The 27,816-nt window shown below is 39.4% G+C and overlaps 1 protein-coding gene, 1 long non-coding RNA gene and 1 other non-coding gene across 9 annotated transcripts in view; 2 read left to right on the forward strand and 1 right to left on the reverse strand.

Moving 5' to 3' along the window:
- The window catches only part of PLCB4 (phospholipase C beta 4), a 394,279-nt gene that overhangs the window by 286,327 nt on the left and 80,136 nt on the right, over positions 1-27,816 (reverse strand). The window contains exon 1 of one of the 7 annotated variants that reach the window (XM_036010096.1): positions 9,889-10,535. The exons of the other annotated variants lie outside the window; for them this stretch is intronic. The gene's annotated coding sequence lies outside the window, so the exon portion shown is untranslated. Of the gene's footprint in view, positions 1-9,888; positions 10,536-27,816 lie in introns of those variants that run through there. 7 annotated transcript variants of the gene reach the window in all.
- On the forward strand, positions 25,294-26,805 carry LOC118496877. The gene is made up of 2 exons (XR_004899439.1): positions 25,294-26,219; positions 26,253-26,805. It is a non-coding gene; the product is annotated as an uncharacterized LOC118496877 (long non-coding RNA).
- On the forward strand, positions 26,579-26,682 carry LOC114507120. Its single transcript, XR_003685398.1, has one exon. It is a non-coding gene; the product is annotated as a U6 spliceosomal RNA (small nuclear RNA).

A 27,816-nucleotide genomic window follows, 5' to 3' on the forward strand; every position in this document is an offset into this window, starting at 1 on the left:
ACCCTTCCTGAAAATCTTTCTCTCCTCATCACCAGTTCGTTCCTCTTGCTCCCAACATGATCATTCATCCTTAACATGTTTCAACTGAACCGTCCTCTGCCGCTGTTAATCTCAGAGGTTCTTACACTTCAAGTGGTGCAGTACCAGAGGGCTCAGTCTACACCAAAGCGACCTAACACCAAAATCATATCACAGTTTCCTTTTGCTCAAGTCAGAGGGGAAAAAATTAAAAACAATTTTCTCATGTTAGACTTCCTATATTTATTCTTAAAGTTTGCCACTTAACTGTTAGTAATGATTATCAAATGGAAAAATAAATACATATTAAGGAAAATCAATCACTTATATGTAATTTAAATATTTTAGCATATGCTCATGGGTTACAATTCTATATTATGTATAAAATAAGACCTTGCATTTTACTAGTAAAATTGGTGTTGTGCTTCTTCATATGACATAATGAAACATCCACATTTCTCTGTGTGCATGTATACACTTATGTGTGTGCATAATGTTAATATTTGCATACTAAGTATCAACATAAAATTGCATTTTTATATGTCTGACATCACAACATGTGAAAATGGCCCAGCAGAAATTCTCAGGCATTGCTGGTGTAAATGTAAAATAGTCCAACCATTTTAGAAACCAATTTGGTAATTCTGATGCAGCTGAATATACATATGACCCAGCCATCCCTCCTTAGATATTTACTCAAGAGAAATAACAATGTGTCCACACAAAGACTCATACACAAATGTTCACAGCAGACCTAATAGCCTGAAACTGGAAAAATACGCCTGTCTCTCAATAGGTAAATAAACCATGATATATTTATACATTCAGAAATTTTTTAAAAACTACTTATACACATAAAAACATGAAGGAATCTCAAAAATATTATGCTGAAAGAAGAAAGCTACACAAAACTAATATATAGTTCCTTTTGTAATAGGTCCCAGAAGAAGCAAAAAGGAATCTATAGGGATAGAGCAGACTAGTGGCTACCTGGGCCAAGGGGTTGGGAGGGATGGACTACCAAGGAGCTCAAGCAAGCTCCTGGGGCAACAGGAAGGTTCAATGTCACAGTTGTAGTCGTGGTGACACTGGTGTACACACTTGTTTCAACAATCATTGAAATATAAAATGAACACCAATAATGAATGCATAGTATTTCATGAAAATTACAGTTCAATAAAGTTAATATGTTTTAAGTGGCCTGATGGACTTTTCACCAAATTTGGAGACAATGTTTAGAGACAATCTTATCTGCCATGGATACAGGCTTACGTGGCAGGGGTCATATGTACTGTAATGACTTCACAGGGGACAGAGAGAGGGAGGAAATGCAATGTTTTCTTTCATACGGAGCAAGTTGGTGATTTGTTTTGAAGGTTTCAGTGAATTGAAACATTAGCACTTACTGCAACTTCCATAATTTTATAGATGAGAAGTGGGCCTATCTGTGATGGGAAAAAGTTGGTGAGTTCCAGGAGTGAGATTTCCATTGTGTTTGGTACAACCTGAGCATGAAGCCCTGTGGGTAGACACTTCAACCAAGAACTACTTCTTCCTGACACCAATCCACCGATGACTACTTCTGAGGTGAGATAAGGTGACTTTAGACAGTTTATTAGAATTGACAATGGTAAAAGAACACAGTTTATTAGAAGTGACATCCCTGGAGCCTGGGGCTACTTAATGCATCAACTGATCTATAAATGAGGCCAATATGAATTCATCCTTCTCTCCAGGCCCCTAGTGTAACAATACACCAATGGTTCTTAAACTTGATTGCACATCAGAATCTCCTGGAGAGCTTGTCAGAACACAAATTTCTGGGCTTCACTCCAAGACCTTCTGACCCAGTAGGTCTGAAGTGGGGCCTGGTAATTTACATTTCTAGCAAATTCACAGATGATATTACTAATTTGCTGGTCTGTGGTCCACACTTTGAGAACCACTGCTGTATACCCTGATCTGCTGCTATACCAATGCCCTTATAAAGTTATGGAACATCCTTTCCCATTAATTAAACAGAATAAAGTCTAATTAATTCATTTCACTAGCATACTACCAGCACTAGCAACAATAAGAAGGGTCAAAAGAAAGAAGTTCATAATTCTTCATAAAGATGGCCAAATCATTTCTGTTTTAGATACCTTTGTGTATGGATGAGGGTTTCTCAGTTCTTAAGTTACTAAGTAGCTTCTGCATTTCTGTCATTAATGTTGCCACTCTCTTATATCAGTAAAAGTGGATATTGTATTATTTTCTGCTAGTAAATGATGGTGTCACAAGTTCAAAACACACAGAATTTTCTATTGTTAGATGAAAATGACAAAGACAATTGTGAGGGAAGTACAAGAAGGTGAAAAGAAATTACATGAAAAGGTAGAGAAATGAAGAAGAAAAATACAAATCACAACAGCATCAGAAACCCCCCCCAGGGAAGAGAACCTGGGTTTGAGAGATTCATTGTCAAGGCACCAAGGAGGGAAGAAATGATTTAATGAGTAGGCAGCTTATTCTCCAGATGAAAAGAAAACCACAGTGTAAAAAGGACTAAAAAATAAAATAGTATCAGGTAAAAGGACAAAAAAAACCCCACAGAAGTAAAACCAACCTAAAAGAGAAGGGCTGTTAAGTTTTTAAATTATTGAATATAACATTTAGAAAACAAGATATAGCAATTTGTGAAAAGAGGGGATGGAAAGGATTAATTTTTTAAATATTCCCATTCTCATTATAAACTTGAAACTGAAATTAATGTAATATTATTATGTAAACTATAATTAAAATAAAATTTAAAAATATATTCCCATCTTCCTTGCTAAATAAACTCCAACTCTAGGTTAGTAGAAATCAATTGCAATTATCCAGCACATTAGAGGTTACAGCATGGAGGGGAAGAGGTGGTAGGTTTGGGGTCTGGTAGTGAGGACAATAATGCCCACTCAAAGATATCTACATCCTAATTCTTGGAACCTGTGATATGTTACCTTACATGACAAAAAGGACTTGGATGACATGATTGCATTAATGACCTGGAGATGGAGAGATGGATAGACCCAATGTAATCACAAGGGTTCTTATAAAATGAAAGAGGGAAGCAGTGGAATTGGAGGAGATATGACCATAGAAACAGAGATCAGAGTGACACAATCTTGAACCACAGACTGTGGGCAGCATCCAGAAGCTGGACGAGGCAAAGAACAGATTCCCCCTTAGAGTCCTCAGAAAAAAAAAACGCAGCCACACAGACCTATTGCTGACCTCCAGAACTGGAAGAGGGTAAATTTGTGTTGGTTTAAGCTGCTAAGTTCATGGCAATTTGTTACAGCAGCAACAGGAAACAAATATAGGGACTTGGGCGATGCTGGGTTGAACTGGACAGTCTGTGCCCCCTCTAACAGGGAGAACAAATGTCCAGGTTTTTCCGGTTCTCCCAATTTGTTAGGAGATGCAAAATATCTGTTTGCATAAAATTAGCAAGTGGTAGCATTGTGCAGGACAAGGTATGACTACAACATTATTGCTCTTTATTCTTCACTGGACATGTCCAATCATGTGATGTGGCTACAGTAAGAACGAAGAATGGAAAAACCAACGAGATAGACTTTTGTGGCACAGTGCTCCCCTCCAGACTGCAGACCACACCAACGCCTACAGAGGCAAGCAGCTCCTCTGTTGACAGACCTCCCATGCTTCTGGCCCAGATATGCCGAAAGCAACGTGTGGTCCATTCTCTATTCCTAAATCACTCAGAGCTGAACTTCAGAGTGTTAGATTCTTCTTACATTCTAGATAATCAATGGGGCCAACATGCTTTAGAGTCATTCTGGAAGATGAAATTATTTTAGAAAAACAATTTGTTCTTCATGGAAGAAAGGAATTAAAGTGTTAAAAGTTAAGACTATTACTGAAACGTGGCCAGATAGTTGTAGTGACTTTTAAAAATGAAAGGAACAAGAAGTTAGTTTGCCTTAAAGTACTCCTTCTATTAATTCTATTCTTAGGGCAAGTTGACAGAAGAAGGGGAAAATGAAGTTAATAACATTTGCAGAACAAGTGGCCTATCTTAATATTCAAGCAGCTAGCAGACAATATTGACTGAGTGAGGATGCACCAAAAGCACTAAGGAAAAGTAGGAAATGCCAAAGATGTATAAGATAGGATTCTGCAGAGTAGTTTACAGTAACACTGGGAAGGTGAGGCTAATATACAAAATAACCAGAGAGTAATTATCAGTTGTTACCTGCACTGAAGAACAATGCAAAATGTTTACAAGTCAATGCAATATGTGTGCAAGAAAGGGAGAGATGGGCGGAGGTTTAAACAGCAGTCCGGAAAGCTCCAGGATGGTTGGGTTTTATGCTAAACCTTCAAGGATACGTAAGAAAAAGGGTTAGATACTCCAATTGACAAAAATGGGCTTCATGACTCCTGTCTTGCCCTAGAATCTTAAATTTTTAATTAAAGCTGAAAAATATAATAAAACCTCTAAAAATTATAGACCTTTGTTATAAGACAAACTCACAACAAATGCAAGCACTCTGAACATTATGGGATAATTGATATTTCTATTTCACTGGGGTTTGAAATTATAAGAGGGAGAAATAGTTACAATTTTCCATAATTCTCTACTTTGTTACACAATTGTACATCAGAAGATGAAATAATTAAATAAGTACAGGTCTCATATTGTTGTAATCCAGTGGAAAGTGGAAAGCTGTTTATATATAACCTTAATTTATTTTTCTTATAAACATGGTTCTCTAAGTTATTTTACCAGAGCCAACTTCAACGAGTGTTAGCAAAAACTACCCTGTCCTTCCATCTCTGACAAAAGCAAGTATCGGTAGCTTGCAAAATAATAACAGAGTAAATATGCATGTAGGAATGTTCTTCCTAGCCTATGGGTAGTTAACTATATATGTTGTTGGCCAGTCTCTAATTTGAAATTTTGGTTCTAAGGATCATATACTGTGCTTTTAAAAGCTCCTGGGTATTCCTTCCATTCCTTTATGAATAAGAAGACATAAATTCTCTACGAAATGATATACCTTTAAAAACCACTATAAAATTTCCATGTAGCATCTGGAGAAAGACTGTTGAAAGAGACTTCTAAGCACCTACCATATAAACTCTGAGTTATACTAGATGGATTTTTTCTCATTGAACAGAGCTGAATAAACCCACTGTTTATAATTCAGTATTCACTGGAAAAGCAAACTACGTCTACATGTAAGTAACAGATGAAGGAGCTGTGTGAGTTTTCAGAAGATAAGTCTCGAGTTCCTTTTAAAATGTGTTAAAGAGACCAGTAAAAACGAGCAAATAAAACAAATGGGAGTTTTATGGCACTTTCAAAGAATGAGCACTCTATGGTCCCCAAACAACTATATGAACTCGGTTGGTTTTGACCAGACCCTTTCTGCTCTGCTACTTTCTCACTAGATATTTAAACACTGCTTCTGTGTGACCGCAGTGCTGTGTGTCCACGTCAGGGCCAATCCACGTCCCTCCAGTCAGTCCTTTGTGAAGTACTTGACGGTCAAGTCAACACAAACATGGAATGCCAGGAATAAGGATTATCACAGGAACAGAGCTTTCTGTTCTCGAAGCAGCAGAATGAACTATATACATTTTCAGGCTAAATTATGAGGGGAATACATCCTTAAATAACATCTTCACGAGAAACACCTGGCCTGAGTAGGGATTTTTTTTTTCTCTCTCTATCCAGAGAAACCAGGTGTGTCAGCCCAAAGAACTTCTTAGAACATGATTACCTCCAGGTCTCTGCATCTTTATTTATATGATCTCACCATCTTGTAAAAGGTTCTAAGAATCAACCAAGTCATTAACAAGTAATCTGTGCCAGGTAAAGACCAGATAATCTAAGTAACTATGTTAAAAAAATTATTTTTTTTAGAAATAAGAACACCATGATTTAACCCAAACTAATTATTAGCTTGCTAGAAATATGTTGTACGCTATGTAGTCCCACCTATGAAAGTAATTTGCATGAAACAAAATTGATCCAAACACAGTTTGAGGAAATAAACTGATCACAAAGCACTTACTTGTGATAACAAGCCCGCTTTTGAGGACACTCACAAAAGAAGCTAAGGGCTGGGAAGCAACATGAGGGGACTTTCTCAAGTGACAGTGATGTTCTGTATCTTTCCAGGGATTGACTTACACGGGTGTATCCATTTGTCAAAGCTCAACTTATATACGATTAGAGATGTGTGCATTACACTGTATATGAATTTCATATAAAAAACTGTCAACCAATATTGAACTTTCTACTAAATGATGTACCTTTAAAAATCACTATAAAATTTCTATGTAGCATCTGGAGAAAGACTGTAAAAGAAGCTCTTGAGCACCTACCATATGATCTCTCTGAGTTATACTATATGAATTTTACTCACTGCACAGAGCTGAATAAACCCACTGCTTACAATTCAGTATTCACTGGAAAAGCAAACTATGTCTACATGTAAGTAACTGTTGAAGGAGCTGTGTAGGTTTTAGCATACTGATTAATAATAGCATGCTAGTGTTAGCTGGCGTAGCTTAGTGGATTGAGCTCAGGCCTGCGAATTAAAGGGTTGCTGGTTCGATTCCTGGTCAGGCCACATGCCTGGGTTGCGGGCCAGGTCCCCAGTGGGGGGCACGTGAGAGGCAACCACACACTAATGTTTCTCTCCTTCTCTTCCCCTCTCTAAAAACAAATAAATAAAATCTTTTTTAAAAATAATAGCATGGTAGACCCTAGCCAGGAGACTCAATTGGTTGGAGCGTCATCTTGTATACCAGAAGGTTGCAGGTTTGATCCCCCATCAGGGCATGCATGGAAAGCAAGTGATTGATGTTTCTCTTTCCCTTCCTCTCTCGCTAAAATCAATAAACATATGCTCAGGTGAGGAATAATTAATAATAATAATAATGACATACAGAAATACGCAAACTGATGCCTGCAGTTTATGTTAAAATGCATCAAAAATAAGATGGTGAGAAATGGGCAAAGGAATAGGTAGATGGACAGATATGTTATGAATTAAAATGTTAATGGTGGAATCCAGGAAATGAATATACAGTTGTTCACTGTAATACTCTTTCAAATTACCATATATGAGAAATTTTCTTTAAAAAGGTTGGGGAAGAAAACACACTAGGGACAGAATTACTGAAGAATTCAGAATATCATCCCACTGCCTCACCACCCATTTTCTTCTCTTTACATGGTAAGGAGAAGTTCACATGGTATCTAGGGCCCTGGCAGAACATTTAACTTGAAAACTCAAAGTACAAATCTAACAAGCTGAGACATGGAAGGTTTAAAAAAACAAACAAACAACTGCCTAAAACTGGTTGATTACATTGGAAAACTGTGTGGTGAGAGGGGAAAAAAGTAGCTCCCTACAGATAAAGTTTCTATATTTAAATTCACAGTGAGCTTAAGTGGGGCACCTGCAAGCCAGGTTGGGCAGAAAATGCTGTTAGAACACTCAGGTGCAAGATGCAAATCAAAGCCAAGGCACATAAAAGATCCCTGATGGGTAGGAAGCGCCAGCAGAGGGAAGGAGCGGATGTGGCCTTGGTATCTGTGGCAATGAAAAAAGGAACGTACTGAGAGTCGAGGGGCAGGGCTGCCAATGGTGATGAGTCCCGGAAAAGGGCCACAGTGGAAACTCTTCAGAGGTTACAACACTGCATGTTCATTCCAGAGAAAATAGCAGGTCACACCTCATCAGTTACATCACCTGTGAAGAGGCCAGTGTCTACAGCCAGTGAGTTCACCTCAAACAAATTCTCAGCCGTTGGCTTCGCACACTGATTGCTTGGTATTGACTAGACAATGTCCATCAAATTAAATGTAATAATCTGAGCAGGTATTTGATATTGTATTGCTCCTCATTAGTCCCTCAACCAGCAGCATCGGCAGCACCTAGGAGCTTGTGAAAAATACAGAATGTCAGGCCTCATTCCACACCTGCTGAGTTAGAGTTTGCCATTTAACCAAATGACAAGTGTTTTACACACACATGAATGTGTGAGAAGCAGTGAAGTGACCTTACAAGTCTGCAGACTGACCCTCAATAACCTGTCTTCTCAACAGTAGCCTTGACTTCAGCCACAGAGGACAGGTAGATAAGTAGGTGAGCAACATTAAGCCTCAGACACCTGGTCCTCCGTCAGCCCCTTCCCCTGACAACTGGTCCCTAGGTGTGAAGCTTCAGTCCTAGCCTCCACCTGTGGGAGACACCTGCCTCAGGCCCTGCAGTCCTGGAAAGTTGATCAAAATAAAGCACAGCTGGCGCTGTTTCTGAGCATTCTGGAAAGTTTCATATTCTCCAAGGCACCTAGAAATATCCTGTATACTTTTGGAGAGTGGATCACTTTGCATGTAATTGCTCTTTAATGTACAAAGCATATAAATTATTTTCTCCAACAGGTAACTGTCAAAATAGTCCTGGGGCCACTCTCCTCATTTCAGCTGTAAGGCAGAACTATGAAAGTTCCTCATTCCCCCTTAAAAATGCCACAGCACGTTGCATTTTATTCAAGTATACATCTGTCTACAATAAGTTTATTTTAATGGTCATGTTTGTTTATTTGTCATTATAATAATGATCATGTTTTTCCTCGAAGAGCTACAGCTAGTCACGGCTCACAGAGAAATAAAGGTTTCACCTTTATTTGGTTTCACCTTTATTTGCGTAACTATGTCTGTGTTTAAAGATACTAAGATATTCCTGACAAAACAAAGTATACAAATTTGAAATATTTTTCTAAGGCCACCCAAAGCCAAAGTTTATGTACTGACTGCAGCTTCCACACTACAGCATCACATATTTGCCTATGAACATGTGTGATTACATGAAAAGGATTTTTAAAAGTACCACTACCAAATACACTAACTTCCTAAGTTATTAATTTCCTCCCTCTTATTTCAGGAAGAAATTCTACATAATGCCTGATTAACTCTCCAAGACAATGAATATGTAACATTTCCAAGACAATAAGCATAAGGTCTATTTTCAGTCTCACTTATTTAGGAAAAGAGACTTTTTCAAATAATCGTTTTTCCTGTTTTAATATAGTTGAACCCAAAAAGTAGCAATCAAAATATAAAATATTGAAATATGCCCCACACTTTTCTTACAAATTATGAAAAACAAAAATCTGAATTAGTTTCGTAAATAATTCATGCATGATGGAAAAAATATTTAACACTCTGTGCTGAATTGCATTACATTTAAGTATTTATAGAAAGTATTTTGAAGAGATTGGTTAATTTTTTTAACATATGTTTTTTAAAGTGGTTTTAAGTTCACAGCAAAATTGGATGGAAGGTACAGAGATTTCTCATATACCCTCTGCCACCACATATATGGTTAATTTTTAAAATATGGAAACCCAAATGACATATACACAAAAATCCTACAATCAAATCATACTGATAAATACATTGAAAAATCTATTTGAGTTACAGTAGGTTTAGGAAAATTTTATAAACAGATACATTAAAATAAATCTGAATCAAACTAATGTTAGAATTATCACAAAATGATAGTGCTTAATATACTCTGTTGGCTTAGTTTTGTCTTAGGTTTCTCACTTACTAAAACATCTAAAGAAGCAAAAATAATAATAAGTAAGACAATCTTCATGAAAAGTTTGAGTGATCTAAGAAATTTAAAGACGGAGAAATATTTTCTTTTCTATCATTACCCCTTCAGGCACCACAAAAATGAAATTGTAATAGCCCTACTATGGGTTATTAAAAACACAAACTTATCACTTATCGAAACAACTCCCCCTTGTAAGTCTTCACTTGCACTCATAAAACTATTGTTCAGTGTGCTCTCTTACCTGAAAAGAAGTGAGTAGAATTCACACTTCTCCCTGTCAGAAACGGACTCCTGAGAGCATGCCCGATGCAGGCTGCGAAGTGGCGAAGTGGCGAAGTGCAGGGGCAATCCCCGTTCTTGGATCAGCTCACTCTTTCCAGAAGGCAGGGAGCGGGGAGAGGCTCAGGATGAGCGAGCCCACACAGCACAAGGAGACTGGTCCTCTCATGCTGAGTCCCCACCCCTCAGCCACAAAGTGAGAGGCTGGCAAGCAGTGCCCACAGCCACAGCTAAATATCCAGAGTGGCGAGACACCATTTTCTCACCATTCTCAGCAGAACCCCAAAGATAAGCAAATGCTTTTCACAGGCATCTTGCCAGGGAATGAGTAAGAGGGCCTGCACATCACAGGAAATACTGCTTCATCACAGACTGGGGCTTATCAACGGGAAGTGTAAAATTTGAAGCCTACACCTGAACTGGTCCTTAAAACAAATCTTCAGTTTTTCAATAATAAAGGCCACAAAAATTTCAAGATACAAAACTTAAAGGGAAGCAAAACCGATTGCCCATGATTCAGGAAATACAACAGTAACTTGTAAACTGTTTAGAATCTTTGTTTCAACATCCCCATCTGACCGCCACCTAATACCTATTTTCCTCCTTTACCACACCTTCAGGGTTCAAGAAAGGAAATAGTCTTTTTTAAACTTTTAAGTTACCAGTAGTGTTGCTATAAAGAAAAACAAATAAGAACTGATAAGTGGTATCTAGAGATTAACTCGCCTGCACAGATAGCAAAAGGTGGAGACGTTTGTGCTATAAATGTATCTCAAGAGGATTTTAATTCTACATCCAATTGAACACACACACACACACACACACACACCCCCCGATTTATCTATGCACCTGTGAGTGACAGCATGACAAAAAATAAAAATAAGAATTTTCAAAAATGTGCCAAAAATGTAAAATATCTTGCAAAACAAAGTTCCAGGGTAAAGTTTTAGGAGGGTCAACCTACACTAATGTCCACAAAATCTTATACTAGAGGATTTCTGTTTTTAAAATGCTCATATTCATCATTAATTTATTAAAAGAAGTATTTTATGCATTGTTTCCCAAACATGTTTAAGCACAGGATCCTTTATTTGAACAGCACCCAGAGGAAACTGTATTTGATGAGACAGATTTGGGAAATGCTAGTAACTCTAGATTTCAGTTGCCAATTTTTAATTGACAAACCTGATATTGTGATGAGTTTTCAAAGCACTTAGAAAAGCCACTAAATTATTAGGCATCCCACCTATCCCATCTTGCACTGATTCTCTGAAATTATAGTGTGTTCAATATCTAGATTACTCAATATTATAAAGCTAAACCTGTTTTCCAAATGGAAGCATGAGGAATGGAAACACAGTATACAGGTATTTAATGAACATCTACTATATTCCTTACATTGTGCTACAAAACGTAAGTGATAGCATGGTTTCTACCCTCAAAAAGCTGGACTTTTTGTTCTGGACCTCCGCAGCTGGTAACAGTGGGCACGGAGCTACACTGTGTGGTCATTCAGTTGTCCTCAGAAGCTGAATGTCAGACCTCAGAGATCAGTAGTCAGGCAATGTATTTTACAGAGAGGGCAGTAAAGCCAAAATACTGATGCCAAGCTAGAAGAAACCATTAAAAACACCCAAATGTACTACCAACTGCAGCCATATATGCACATTTCAACCACTTATACGCGGCGAGAAACTCGGTCATGTGCCTCCAACCAACCGTGTGTAAAACCTGACTGATCTCAAGCACTTCAATTTATCTCAAGTCCTGGAGTCCTGCAAGCCCCACACATCTCCAGGAACCCCCAAAAGATATGCTGTTCTCATTTACATGAAGAAGTGGATCTTCAGGATAGAACCAGGACAGAAAGGTGATTCACGGCCTGTCCACCGAGATCATTATGTCAACACTGAACTTCCCGACTTCCACCCACTGGACTTCTCCAGAGCAAACTACTTCAACAAGCTATTTTTCCAAATGATGTCCCTTTAAAGACTGAAATCCCTCTAAATAAGGCATATTCCTTTAATTCTTCTAATATGAAAATATTCAATATAATTTAAAATCATGTCCTTAGTTATAAATGTACTTACGATAATATTTTATGATAGTAGAATCTATCATATTCTATTAAAGTGAGTACTATATATATGTTGAGAAAAATCATTTACCTAGAAAATGATTCAGGAGACATGGGATGGTATGATGTTGCGCAAGCAACTTAATTTCTCTAAGTTTTATTTTCTTCATCTGTAAACTAGCAACAAAATCTTCTATGAAATAATGATGATGTCTCAAGGCTGCATGAGAATCAAAAGAGAAAACTACCAACTCCAAAGCTCTGGGCGGATGTGAAATACATATCATAATACTTCAGTATCTCAGTATCTTTCATCCACCCTGAAGGAAGGACAAAACCCAGAGCTCAACAGAGTCACTGTTTACTATGAAAAACATGCGTCTGTTCTCCTTATCACAAGTGGATACAGGCTGGAATGTCCTAAAAACTTAATTGTGAAAGCAACACAAGTTTATTTTAAAAGTTCAGACCACAGCAGGCATTAAAATTAAAAGTAAAACTCCATCTTTCATATTAATTACAACCACTGCTGAGGTTTAGTTTACATTCGCCTGTAATGACTATTTTAGATGACTCATATTCAAAAGACTGCTTCCTTCTAATGAATGAGTTTATTATGGCTGCATTACAGTTTCTAACAATCAGGTGGTTCATTGTAATTCTATTATTTCATTGCATTAGGCTTCTTGGTTTGATATTTTCTTTTGTTCTGGTTTTTGCAAAATAATTTATGTAAATATACAATAGAAGCCAAACAATTATGGTATACAGAGTGCAATGAAAATGTTATAAATTTTCTCACCGCACGCACACGAAGTGGTGACCGTGAGGTGCTGGGTGGGTTCACTAACCTCGCTGTGGTAATCACTTTGCAATAGATACATATTCAAATCAGCATGTACGCCTTAAACTTACACAATGTTGTATGTCAAGTAAATTTCAACTAAACTGAAAAATAATACAGGTACAGCAACTACAAAAAAGAAAACGTTATAAATCTCAATAACATAAAAATAGTAAGCAATACAACAACCAAGAGATTGGAGAAGATGGGCAAAAGTACAAATACTCTGTATTTTTTTAAAAAGTAAATTGTATCTGAGAGTCAATAGATACTATCTAAAGTAAATAAATCAATAAGATTTTATTACATTATTATTCACATTTATAGTAATTTATTACCACAAAGAAGTAGAAAACGAACCTAAATTATCGAAGAAAAAAGAAAACAAAGAAGCCCTGGCTGGTGTAGCTCAGTGGATTGAGAACCAAAGCATTGCAGGTTCGATTCCCAGTCAGGGCACATGCCTGGGTTGCAGGCCACGGCCTCCAACAACCGCACATTGATGTTTCTCTCTCTCTCTTTCTCCCTCCCTTCCCTCTCTAAAAATAAATAAATAAAATCTTTAGAAAAGGATAAATAAAATCTATTAAAAAAAGAAAACAAAACAAAGAGACCTCGGAGGGTTTGCATAATCTAAGAAACAAAGAAAACACCAAACTAGGAAGGAGCACAGCTTCTTGGGAGACCGCCTGGCCTGCGCCTTCCGCCCGTGCCTTCCGCGACTCGGCTCCAAAGAAGGGATTCCTGTCTCAGCCCTTGGGGAGTCTCCACCTTCCAGGGCTCTAGGAGAAACAGGTCTGATTTTCGAATCTGCTCTGACTGTCACCAAATTTGGCAGACATTCTTCAGAGTCAGGGCTGTAGCCATTTCCTACTTTTAGTGAAGAATTTTTTCTCCCACTTTCAATTTCTTTCCCCCCTCCACAGTGTCAGAGACGACAACAGGCACCTTTACTCAAATTCCTTGAACAGAAACCCCTGTCTCCCAACTTGCTTCATATTATTTCCTACATTCTTTAGTTTTGCTCTCTCTGCACGGCCTCCCTTCCTGATCTCCTGGTGCTGATCTCAGTGGTGCTGAGCCAACCTGCATTGCCTGCACAACACCAGTGTGTGCATCTCTGGGTGCATCTCTCTCACCTCCACCTGCGGTGGGGTATCTTCACCACAGACACTAGCAGATGAGACAAACCAAGCTTCTTCTCCCTTCCCCTTCTCTGAGCCAATCATTAAATATTCACCAGCACAGCACTGAAAGGTCCATGAATTTAAAATTGAGTTTATTAGAACTGTGTGTAAAGTAAGGAAACAAACCTATGTACTGAGAATGAGAAAAGGTTTCCACAGCCGGGGACCTCTGTACTGCATACTTCACATTCGCAGACTCAATGAACCACAGATAGAAAATATTCAGGAAAAAATTCCCAGAAATTTCCAAAAAGCAAAACTTGAAATTGCCATATGCACAGCACTATGCTAAATCCACTCAAATGAAATAATGGTAGCCATACAGGGGTGTAGCCTATAAGCAATTATAGGTTATATGCCAATACTACCATATATCATTTTGTACAAGGGACGTGAGTAGCCATGGATGTGGGTACCGCGGGCATCCTGGAACCAATCCCCTGCAGATACCAAGAGACAACTGCTAATGTAACTCAGGACTGCTTTCTGCTTTCACTGAACTTGGGCCCTTCTCCGCTCTAGCAAACTATCTGAAAACCTGCCACTACTAAAAAGTCTTTTTCATGCTATTTCAAGCTGCCAGCACTAGTAATTTCCCAAGAGAAAGAACCTTATTTCCTAGCATGTTCTACTAATCCTCAAGACCTGAAGTCTGCAAGAAAATGATCTGTTTTCCACATGGCTTCTCTCTAGCCTAATCCTTGCAGGCTTGCCCGCTCTCCTTGCACAGACACAAAAAAGGAAAGGAACAGAAGTCACTGCCTTCTTTTTCTCTGTCTCTGAAAGAGCCTGAAACTGTTTTTCAGTCAGGATAACTTATTGTGGGAAACCAGGCACTAACTCCAAGATAACTCTCCCTGTTCTTTTTTAGTTCCAAAAACTGAAATTGATTCTATTTCTTAAGGAAACTATAAAACACACACACACACCCCAGTTTATTGTTGTTTCCTGCCACCAGGCAAAAATGATACAATTACCAAGAACGTATAATGCCAAGAACATTAGTTGCCCGATTTAACTGTTGCCTCATTGATCCAACACGTTATTTACTGAGTACCTGCCATGCACCAGGGGTGTGTCCAATGTCAGGTGTATACCTGTGAGTAAACAGACATGGCCCCCACCCTTGAGGATGTAACTATCTCAACAACCTTCACTAATCTTATTCCCCAAATTAGGATACATTTCTAGACCTACTCTGGTTTCCAAAACCTAGCCCAGGGCAGAGTAGGACAACCATAGGCTGCATCTAAACAAGCCACGGCAAAACTGTTACAGGTCAGCCCTGGGCACAATTTACTAATCAGAAGAAATGCATCATGGCACCACCAGATGAAACCTGCAGATACAGGTGGTCTCTATTCTGCCACCAAACAGTGGCCAGCCCAGGTCACCACACTGTCCTGATGAATGGAGTGGTGCCCCCTGGGAGACCCAGATCCCACAGCAGCTTTAGAGGGGACAGATACAGGTCCTCCCACAAACCACCCATGAGCAGCTGGCTAAACAGGACCAAAATGTATCAAAAGCTTTCCGAAGTTCTCCGGCACACTGAACTGCAAACAGTTGTAATATTGCAACAGCCACACAAGCCACATTTTTAATATCGTGCTGCCTATTCACAGGTATATTTCATATTAATATATAATATTTAGCTACAATATTTAAAAGTTTAAATAGGGATGTTGAAGATGAAGCCAGTTTCATTCACCATCTTTAAGTCTGTTAACAATTTTGTCAAGCTGACCTCTCCCTTTATTAGAAGGCTCACCCTGTATGGAACAGGCACTAAACAGAATCATCTTGATGAAGAATTCACAGCATGTAAAAGGCATTAGAAAAACGTAATCAGAATACATGGAAATTACGTGATCAGGTCATCAGTAAGACCTTCAGATGCAGAATAATTTATTATTCACACTGATGAGTCTTAATCATGTCCATGAATCGCTTTTACAGAGACCTGTGAATTAAAAGGTAGATCCCTCTTCGTTACATGAAAACACACTAGATCTCATCATTTATGTTTAAGTGAGAGAAGAAAGACACCTTTTATTTTCTCACCATGGTCAAAATGTATTAATCATATATTAATCATAGAGAGTACATATAAAAAGAGAATGTCATCTTGGTAACAAAGGGACGCTGTTCCCCGTGATCTCCAACAGGTATTATTAGAAGGAAGCCTAAAGGTCTCTGATATTTCAAACCAATAGGTGCGTGTCAGGGATGAAGGAATTCCCAAGTAAGGTGATTTTCTAAGTAGTCTGGTTTAAAATTCAGGGGTAACCATATCTTCTACAGATAATAACTTGAGTAAAAATTACCCACAGTACTTTCTACAAAGCAATCTGAAAGGGTCTTCTAGCAACTTGGTGAATAATTCAGGGTTAATAATTCAGACAATAGCTTTACTTAGACTGGCTGAACTAACACAGGCCTGAATTCCTTTCAACATTCCTCTGCTTCCCTTTCACTAAGGTAATTCAAGGAGAGTACAACATCTTCATATTTTAGACAAGCGGCATCCACAGTATAGGAGCCACTGTCAATAGTAAGCTGCAAAATGATTTCAGATGGTACAGACTGAGCCTGGAATAACAGAATGAACGAATCAATCCCTCCCTCTCTCTCTCTCTCTCTCTCTCTCTCTCTCTCTCATACCTCACTCCTCCTCGGCTCTCTCCCCCCTCCTCCACTCTCTCAAGACAGAGAGCACTGACACAGAGTTTTTGGCACACTGTCATCTACTTAGAATTGAATAGACACTATTTTTAAATTTTTATTGGCTATCTCTACTATTTGTGGCACATTCTAGTTTTCTAATTAATGTAGTCATTTAAGGTTTCCTTTTTAAATATTTATTTGTGATTTTAAAAAGTGAAAAACATTAAATAATAATAGAGGTGGAATACAATCATGGTAAAAATATGAAGGTGGTATCTGAATGACCAGTGCTTGGGAAAACAGTAGTGTAGCAATTAAAACAGATCCGAATGCTCACTTCACAGTTAACCTTGTTGTCTGGGTTCAGTCAAGTGACTAAACTCTGTGCCTTGACTTCCTTATTTGTAAAATACAGGTAACACCAGTATCTACTTCAAAGGGTTATTATGAAGATAAAGGGGTTATTACATGTGTAAAGCATTAAAATTCTTCTGTCAAGAATTCCATATAAATTAGTTATTACTGGCAAGAATTCCATATAAATTAGCTATTACTAATAAAATTACTAATATTTTATAAGTATATTTAGGTAAATAATGATATATTCAAACTTGACCCCCTGGCCTGCAAATTATGAGATAAGGAAGACTTCTTCATGCGCAAAAAGAAAAGAAAGCTCCTTGATTTTCTTTAAAATAAAAATGCAGCCAAATGAGGTGTGTTAAAGCCCACATGATTCTCTAGAAACCAAAAAATCAAATGCCCTGTCTTGGATTCCACTATAGTTTCCTATCCTCTCTGCTTACAGATCCCAATATTTTATTACCAAGACTTAAAAACAGGCTGCCATTCCTTGTCCTTAAGATACCAGCAGAAGTGTATCTACAACTCAGTATGTGATTCTTCCAACATCTTAACACTCTGCTTGGTTTATGCAGCACCCCAAGAGTCACTGTTTTCTTGAACATTGATTGTTTCAGTAAAATACTTTCTGTTTAAATTATAGCCACTTCAAACGCCGTAACTTTAAAAAAATCTGCTTGAATATCACTATGGTTTGAATGTTTGTGACCCTCCCCAATATTCATGAAATCCTAACCTCCATGAAAGGAATTAGTGCCCTTATAAAAGAGCCCCTTCTCACAAGGAAGGCCTCATAAGGACACAAGGAAACGTCTTCGACTTGGAAGTAGGCACTCCCGCAACCATGCAGGCACCTGATCTCAGACTTCCAGCCTCCAGAACCGTAAGAAACAAATGTCTATTGTTTATAAGCTGCTTAGACTGTGGTGTTCTGTGATAGCAGCCCCAACAAACTAAGACAAATATAAAAGCAAATGGACATCACTTATTTCTTTTTTTTTCATATGATTTTCTTTACTTTGGCTTCAAAGCAAATTCCTCCTTTTGTTCATGTAGCTTAGTGTGACTCCCTAGAGTGAATCATAAAATGTAGTGGGAAAATCACTTTCTATTAAACTCACTCTTCTCCAGTTAAATGGGCATTTTGGACTAAAATGGGGGAGAACAGAAAACATTGCTTAGTGATTCTGGATTACAGATCCACACAGTTCAGCCAAGCTCCAAGCTGTCTGTGGCAAAAACAGCTTCCTGAACAATGTACTTGAGCTCTCCCATCTAATCCCATAAATTATCATCCCCACTAGAACCCAGCTAGACTTAAAAAAAAAAAAGATAAAGAAAAAAGAAGCCACATTGTAACTAATGTGAAGGAAAATGGTTAACAATGAAATTAACATGATTGCAAATGTAAATTTCAAGGCGCAGGGAGCCAGCAACCCCTCAAAGAACAGGTAATACAATGGGATTGCTTTTGAATGTCAGATGTACCTGCAACTTATAGCTAGGTAAATTGCCAGGGCAGGCTCTATACTAAGTAAGAATCCAAAGCCAATTTTGTAAAAATCTAAGTCAATGTTCTGATCCCTCTCAATTCTGTAAAAATTAGACCTTTACTTCTCTCATTTTTTAAACAGCCATGTACTCAAACCTACAGAAGCAGCTCTTTAGCCTGATTTGGAGACAGGACCACAGCCCCAGGTGCCTGGGTACAAATCTCAGGTCTGTGCAACCTTGGCATGTCACTTAACTTTTTTGCATCTCTGTCATGCCATCTAAGACTATGATTACAATAGCACCTACCTCACAAATTTGTTGAGAACAGTAGATAATGTATCGTTACTGCCATGTCATGTTAATGTTAGATGTTATCAATAATGGTCATATGTGACCTTAACATGACAAGATAGGTATCATCATATGCTCATCTCATGGATGAGGAAACCACATGTTCAGAGGGTTGTAACATGTCCAATGTTACAGAGTTTATCAGCCAAGATACAGCATCAGATCTGCCCCTTGTTACCACCTGAAACAAACTGAAGATTAAGAACAAAAGTACCCATGGCAGATGACTGAAGGGACATGAAAAATGTATTGTATAACCAAGGGTCTTCCTAATGACTATAACAATTTTGGAAAGTATTGATAATTTATTCTGATATTTCATAGTACACATGAATAGAACCATGAAGTAGTTTGAAATAAGGGGAATCATCCTGGCTGGTGTGGCTCAGTAGATTGGGCACCAGCCTGCGAACCAAAGGGTTACTGGTTTGATTCCCATTCAGGGCACATGCCTGGGTTGTGGGCCATATCCTCAGTAGGGTGTGCAGAAGAGACAACCATACAATGATGTTTCTCTCCCTCTCTTTCTCCCTCCCTTCCCCTCTCTCTAAAAATAAATAAATATTTTTTTTAAAAATAAGGAGAATACAGATAAAATCTCCATTTACAATATTTATCATTGGCTAGTTCAAACACTCTCTCCTTATTTGCAACTCCTTGTCCACATTGCTTCTATTAGACTTATGTGTTTAGGAGACACTTGATAAATGTGAGGAAGAGCAAGTCTATTAGTTTGTTAGGTTACATTTATGCCACATGTCTTACTCCCTGGCTGTTTAGCTACAGAGGACACAGGAAATGGAGCACTACTGCTGTCTAAAGAGCAGTAAGTAATATCACAAAGCCCACCCACTCAAGAGTCTAACCCACCAGCTGCTAACTGAGTTTTGGGGATTCCAATACACTGAGGTGGGTAAAAAATATATTTAAAAAGATTTAATTCCATCAATATAACTGCAAAGATGTTCAATGAGTTGGAATTTTGACTGGATGTGTTGGGTGGAAAGAGGAATGTAGAAAAGGTACAGAAAGGAGCAGGTATCCACACAAACCAACCTTTTCCTACCTGGGACACTGTAGCAGATTGATTGCTAAAACAGTTTCCAATTCTCTACTGCTTCAGCTTTCCACTCACTTTGCAGCTCCTTTCAACAAAAGATTGAGTTTGTATCCCCAATTGATTCTGAGCTGATTTTGTAACTTGCTTTGGCAGAAGTTAGGCTGTGTTAATTCTGAGCCTAGACCCGAAGGGGCTTCATGAACTTCTGTTCTTTTCCTTGAACCTTGTGACTACCATGAAAAGCTTGGACTGGCTGCTGGAGGATGAAGAGACCATGTAGCGAGAATCCCAGGGTCCCAAATGATGTTATCCTAGACCCAGCTGCACCCAGGCAAGTGAGCATGTCCAGCCTAGATCAGCAGAGACACCTCCCAACCCACAGCCGACCACAAATATGCTGAGAGTGACCTAGCCAAGGCTGCAAGAAAAACCCCGCCAGCCCAGAAACTTGTGAGCCATAATAAAAACTTAATCATCTTAAGGTATTGAACTTTGAGGTGGTTTTTTATGAAACAATGGATAACTGATACAGACACTTTTATCTTTCAATCCTATTTCTGGGCATGCAAGGTTTCTCTAACTGATGAGCACCTTCAAGTTAATACCAAATTAGATCTCCTAAGACACTACTTACTTGAAGTATTAATATACTTCACATAGGAGGACAAAGAAAGTAATCAAATAAATATGGGAAATGTCAAATAAATATGTTCTAGCTCCAAGCTACTGCTAAGATCTGGCACAGTGCATGGCACATGACAGTTAATCAATAGTTGTTGAGTAACGTAAAGAAAGTGCGCTTCTCTGGATATTATTTCCTGCAGTAAAGGGGCCAGACTGAAGCACATTTAGGAGCTCTGTATATTCTGATGCACATGAGCCCAATGAAGAGTCTAAGGATTATTAGGGTAACAACACACACCAACAAAAGTCTCCTTCTATTGTTAACACATCTAAATTTTGGGTCAAGGCATTAGCTTACAATCCCAAATGTAGCACAACTGCTAGTTATGACTCAATCTCCATTCTTGGCGTCACCAGTAATATAGTCTCAAATGGGCTCTACTAAAGACTACATTGCCATGCAGTGTTGGTGGTATACTGGTGAGCATAGCTGCCTTCCAAGACTACATTGCCAGGCTCTCTTGCAGCTAGGTATGGCCATGGTACCCAGCACTGGACAATGAATTACAAACAGAACTGTCACATGGAACTCCCAGGAAGGCTGAAGAAACTGAAGGAGCTGCCTCAACCAAGAGGGTGCCTTTATTCTAATTCCTTTCCATTGTACATCTGGACTGTGACATGATGACCTAAATTAACTGGCCCCTAAGTAACCCCAAAAATATAAGTTACATGATTAGGATGGTAGGACAGAAAGATAGAAACCTGGGCTCCTGACTATCCCATGAAATCATAGAATGCCTGACTCTGAGTTTCTCTTCCATGAATTTCCATCTTGTTTAAGTCAGTATTATCTTTTCACATTTTTCTGTTATAAAGAGTTGACACTAATCCTAATGATACAACAAACAGGGCTACTCAGAACATACTTTTAGGAATCCCTGACCTTACAGCTTCCTAGACATCTCATTAGTACCATAAACCCAGTTTTGAAATTTTTTTTCTTCAGAAAAGCAGGCATCACCTTTATTTAGAAATAAAGAAACAGTGACCTAATTTGCTGTTCTCCACTAACAATAATGAACATGCACTTACCTAAACACCCTCCTTGCTCATGACGCTTCAACTGAGTGAATTCTACCTGTGTGCTTATGCCCCAGCTCCCTCATTGCATCATTCAGTGAATGAAAATGTACCTGTTTTCCTATTTTGACTCTCCCTTGAAACTCCACTTTAAATACCCAGTTATAAAGAAATTTATTTGTTTAGGCTTTTTCCTCACAGAAATCCAGAAATTAAATCGCTTTGCCAACACTGCCAGGAAAACAAATCATTTGTGTTGTGGCTGAGCCATAAGGCTCACATCATAAACACAAGCAGAGCCTGCACAGCTTTGCTGTCACAAAGCCATTTGGGAGAAGATTTTCATGGCAGCAGCTGCAATGTTTCTACCAAAACAACACCTACACTTTGCTAGAGCTATTTTCAGAGAAGAAGGTTTCCCCTACTGCTATTTAAATTGTTAAACTGTGTAGTTAAAAGCATAGGCTCACAGGAGTCTGGGGCTGCAGCCCCATCTGGAGAATATAGCAGCCACTTCTTGGCTGGAGGACCTCAGGCAGATCACTTACCTTCACTGACCTCAGGGCCTCACCATAAACGGGAATATCAGCACCTCAGAGAGGTGTCCTGAAAACTGAACAGCTAATGCATGCTTAGCACCGTGGCTACATGACAGGTGCTCCACAAATAAAAACTATATTAATTCTTACCAAATTTGATGTGAAATACCATGAATATCATGGAAAATAATGACACAAGAACCTATGGGTACACTGTATTTAAAAATGTCATAGGTGTGTTAATATAAAAATACAATTGTGCTTAATAGTTTATATGTAGAAGCAACAGAACCTTATTTACCCACAGACTGCTTATGCTACTTTTTCTCCACTCTCTGTGGCAGGTTATGAACAGGAAGTCAGGAAAAGCTCTCTGAATAGCTGAACTAGACATCATAAAGCCTATTTACTTGAACATCTATACTGAATCCTTTAATAATGGAAACTAATTTTGGTAGCATTCACCAAGAACTAGGCACCAAGTGGCCCACTTCTCATGGGAAACTGTCGTGGACTCTGATGTGATGGCCAGATCCTACTTCAGGGCTGAAGAACTTACTCCCTTGATCTTGCAAGTGCTTCGGGCAGAATGAACAAAACAGGAATGGAAGTCTGACAACTATGAGATTAAAGAAACCACATCCATCCAGACTGGTAGGAGAGGCAGGGATGTGGAATGGGCTGGCCCCACTCCATGTGTGGTAGGTAAAAATTTGGGGGGGGGGGTTATCCCAGGACTAAGGAGTCCCAGCCCCACACTAGACCCCTGAGCCCAGGGTTCCAGTGCCAAGAACATAAGTCCCCATATCTTCTGGCTACAAAAACCAATGGGGATTGAGTCAGTGGAACTTCTGGAGTCCCAAGCAGTTCCCCTTAAAGAATCCACACACAGATTTACTCCCTCTGAGCACCAGCCCAGGGTAGCAGCTTGGAAGGCACCAGTGGCATACAAGGAAGAACTGAAGTGTCTGTCAACACAGTGGGAGCTGGCTGACAGTTTTCTCCCAGACAGAAAGGTGATCAGAAGCCACTGTCCCTTTTCTGAGCTCTTGCCACACACAGCCACAGAGCCAGCAGGCAGTTACCTTATTAGAGACTCCATCCAACTGGCTGACACTTTTTGCCCCACCCTTGAGATCCCCTGAGACTCCATCCCACCCAACTTATGGGCCCACCCAAACTGTTAACCATGACTTTTCCATATGAATGGCTGATCTTGGCTCATGCTTCATAACTTCCTCAATCATATCAAATAAGCAAGAGATGGCCTCAGTGAGTCCCCAGCCCCTGTACCTCTTGCTAAGTGGCCCCAGGCTTGGCAAAAGCAGCAGCCAGCCTAGATTCACAGCTTGGCTTTGCCTGGAAACCTCCAAGGTCAGCGCAGGTAGCAGCCACCTCAGATTGCTTTACAGCTCCTGGAAGGTGGCCCTGGGCAGAACACTGGTTCTGTGAGACTCAGCAAACCCCAGAGCCTGCAAACCAAGAAGACAGCTACATATCACGTAGGAGCACTACCACCCTGCTGCTGCACAGCTGATCCTCTATAGAGAGGGAACACTGGTGGTCTGTGGTCACAGGCAGACCTTGCAGCTGGCTGGCCTGGATAAATCCCTCCCATTGACCTGCCAGCGGTAATCAAGGCTCAACTACAAGAGGAAGGTGTACTCAGCCCATATGGAAGGCACAGCTCAAGTACTCAGCTTGAAAGATAGGGAAGGCTGTTCACTGAATCCTATAGGACACCTACTAAATCAAGCCACACTACCAAGACAGGGAGTCACAGCAGTTCTACCTAATACATGGAAAGAAATACAGGGAGGCTGCCAAAATGAGTAGATAAAGAAACATGGCCGAAATGGAAGAACAGACCAAAACTCCAAAAAAATAATTAAACAAAATGGAGATAAGCAATCTATCAAATGCAGAATTCAAAACACTGGTTATCAGGATGCTCAAGGAACTTAGTGAGGACCTCAACAGCATAAAAAAGATACAATCAGAAACAAAGGATACACTAAGTGAAACAAAGAACAACTTACAGGGAATCAACAGTAGAGTAGATGAAGCCAAGAATCAAATCAATGGTCTGAAACATAAGGAAGCAAAAAACAACCAACCAGAACAACAAGAAGGAAAAACAATCCAAAAAACATGAAGATAGTGTAAGCAGCCTCTGGGACAACTTCAAGCATTCCAACATTCACATCATAGGGGTGCCAGAAGAAGAGGAGAAAGAACAAGAAATTGGAAATCTATCTGAAAAAATAGTGAAAGAAAACTTCCCTAATTTGGTGAAGGAAATAGAGATGCAAGTCTAGGAAGCACAGAGAGTCCCAAACAAGATGGATGCAAACAGACCCATGCCAAGACACATCATAACTAAAATGTCAAAGGTTAAAGATAAACTCTTAAAAGCAGCAACAGAAAAGCAGATAGTTACCTACAGGGGAGTTCCCATTAGACTGTCAACTGATTTCTTAAAAGAAACTTTGCAGGCTAGAAGGAATTGGCAAGAAATATTCAAAGCCATGAAAAGCAGGGATTTATAGCCAAGATTGCTCTACCCAGCAAAGATATCATTTAGAATCAAAGGGTAGATAAAGAGCTTCCTAGGCAAGAAGGAACTAAAGGAGTTCATCATGACCAAACCATTATTATATGAAATGTTAAAGAAACTTATTTAAGAAAAAGAAGATGAAAATATGAACAATGAAATGGCAAAAAACACAAATCTATCAACAATTGAATCTAAAAAACAAACTAAGCAAACAAGAAGTGCAGAGACAGAATCATTAATACAGAGAGTATTTTTTTAATGGGTGCCTGATAAGAGAGGGATATGGGGAAATGGGTGAAGAGGTGAGGGGAATAAGAAGTGCCAATAGGTAGTTACAGAATAGTCATGGGGCTGTAAAATACAGTATAGGAAATGGAGTAGCCAAAGAACTTATATGCATGACCTACTGACATGAACAATGGTGTGGGGATTACCTGAGGGAGTAGGGGTGCTGGGTGGAGGGAAGCAAAGGGGAAAAAACAGGGACAACTGTAATAGCATAATCAATAAAATATAATTAAAAGGAAAAAAAAGAAACTTGCCCAAAGCCACACAGCCAATGAGCGGAGTGACTAGGACCAGGACCCAGGCATTCTGATGCCAGAGCTCAAACTCTAAATCACTCTGCTCTACTACTGCTCAGTCAAGTTTGCATTTTTATGTCCAATAAAATAAACAGAGTTACCTGGCTATTGTCCTCACAGTAGACTGCAAAAAACAAATTGGAGGGAGAAAAAGATTTGTTATCAAAGATAATCAGCAAACAGAAGTTACTCTAAATCTTTCAAACCAAGGGACTAGTTACTGAGTGATGGATGGCTGAGCGGCCACAGAGGGAACAGGGAGGCAGCCCACAGACTAGCAACCTTGGAAAGCTAGTCTGCCTAGGCAGGAGGGATAAGGGAAGAAAGTGATGTTATCAGAGCAAGAGACCGGGGCCAAGAAACAAGAGTAGAACAACGGCACAGGCTGCTATGGAGAAAGGAGAAGTCACGTGGGAGCAGAAGCTGTGGAAGAAACACACAGCTGCTCCTAAAGATGCCAAAAAAGCAGGGAGAGGCACGGAGAGATGCCCTTGGGTCTCCCCTGGGTCACCAAAAGGCAAGGAAGCCTGGGAAATATAGTTCCCTACAACACAGATCTAAGAACAAGTCTGCAAATGAGCACCACAAAGATGCAGCTGCTCAACTGACAATACAGAAACACTCCAAAAATAAAAAACAAGATTAAAAAGGCAGATTTGTCAAAACTTAGTTTAATGTCAAGTAGTCCTACACACTCCAGCAGTCCCTAAACAAACAATAACAACAATAACAATGCCTTTTACTTACATGGTTCTTCACAAGGCACATTGCTGTAGTACGGCTCAATTCAATAACTGATGTCTACAAAGACGAGGCTAAGAAGTTTTCACTATTCTCTGTTTAGTTAACCAGGGAGATATGTTCTAGAGAACATATCTTTCTCCTTTCTAGAGATGTGTTCTAGAAATATCCCCACCATAAAAGTAATGAGTTTATCTGATAGAGTTTAGTAGAATTTTATAATCAAAATTTTACTCACGTAGAATAAATTGTTCCCCATCAATGTTGTCTAAATAAGGTGTTAATGTAGCTGTGATTCTGGAAGGCCAGATCTGCCGTCACAATTTCACCTGCTGTTTGACAAAGTAGGAGCCAGAACACAAATTCTTGCCCTCTTCTCAGAAGCCCTTGTAGCAAAAATTCTTGGAGGTAGGTAGGGAGGGGACAGATGAAAGAAAAACTCAAAAAACAAAAATGTATTACCAGGAATCTCCAATCAGTGCTGGCTTCTGCAGCACACATACTAAAACTGGAAAAACACAAAGATTAGCCTGGCCCCTGTGCAAGGATGACATGTAAATTCGAGATGCCTTCCATTATTTTGCTTTCCTTTTCTAATGTCCATAGGTACATAACAAAGGCTCTGATGAGCGGAATCACTCAATTTACCCAACTGAGGGCACTTCCTGCTTCAACCCCATCCCCAACTCTTCCTCACAAAAAAGGGGAAAAAAGAATCTCCAGTCAGCATATTCGGCAACCACTCAATGTTTTGCCCTTCCAAAGACATCTAACAACCTTTTCAAAGTTACTAACACTATAGTTGCACCAGAAGGAATGTGTTTCGTTCACATACAAAGATTGTGAATGTATGTCAGGCTTTTCTGTGCCCCCACCTCAACAAAGCTTCTTTGAAGTAATTAAAATCCAGATGGCTTGAATTCAAGGATTAGCTTTGTTTCTTGCTAGCTGTGTGGATTTAGACTGGCCAATTAACCTCTCTGGGCCTCTGTTTACTCATTTCCAACAGATGTCCACAATCCTTTCAGCCCTGAAATAATCCTATAGAAAGATAAGTCCTGTTCAGAACCAGATGAACTCTCTCTCACTCAACATCCCCAGACATCTATTTGAGAGACTGCTTATCAGAATTAAATGTACAGTCTGTGGCCATTGTACAAAGAAAAGTTTGACCTCATTCCTACTGAGTTGATTGTGATCTCACCCAGCAATTTTCAACTTGGGTTCCAAGGTAGTCTGGCTGAGACCTATTCTTCTCCTTCCCTGGGTCTATACCCTCTGCCATGCAATCTCATAGTGCCCTACAACTCTGGGACTGGCCATGCGACTTCCTTTAGCCAATGATATATTACCAACACGACACAAGCGAACACTTTTAAAGTTCTTGTACCATGGGGTTTACCCTCATTCTTGCTCCTTTGTCATGGCCAGCAGAAATGCTAAACTAGCACACTTGAGAATGAGAGACATGTATAGCAGAGACCAGTCACCCCAGTCTTCCTAGCTAAAGCCAACAGCTAGCTGAGCCCCCAGGCATGTGAGTAAACCCAACCAAGATCAGAGGAGCTGTCTTCCCAAGTCACAGCTCTGACCACAGACCCGTCAGTGAGATCAACTGAAATCAGCCAAACCCAGATCAAGATCAGCGGAACACGCCCAAACTTGTAAGTTAAATAAGTTTTTAAAATTATAGTCACTGAGGTTTTGTGGATGCTT

Source organism: Phyllostomus discolor, chromosome 9 (assembly GCF_004126475.2).
Source record: "Phyllostomus discolor isolate MPI-MPIP mPhyDis1 chromosome 9, mPhyDis1.pri.v3, whole genome shotgun sequence".
NCBI classification, from domain to species: Eukaryota; Metazoa; Chordata; class Mammalia; order Chiroptera; family Phyllostomidae; genus Phyllostomus; species Phyllostomus discolor.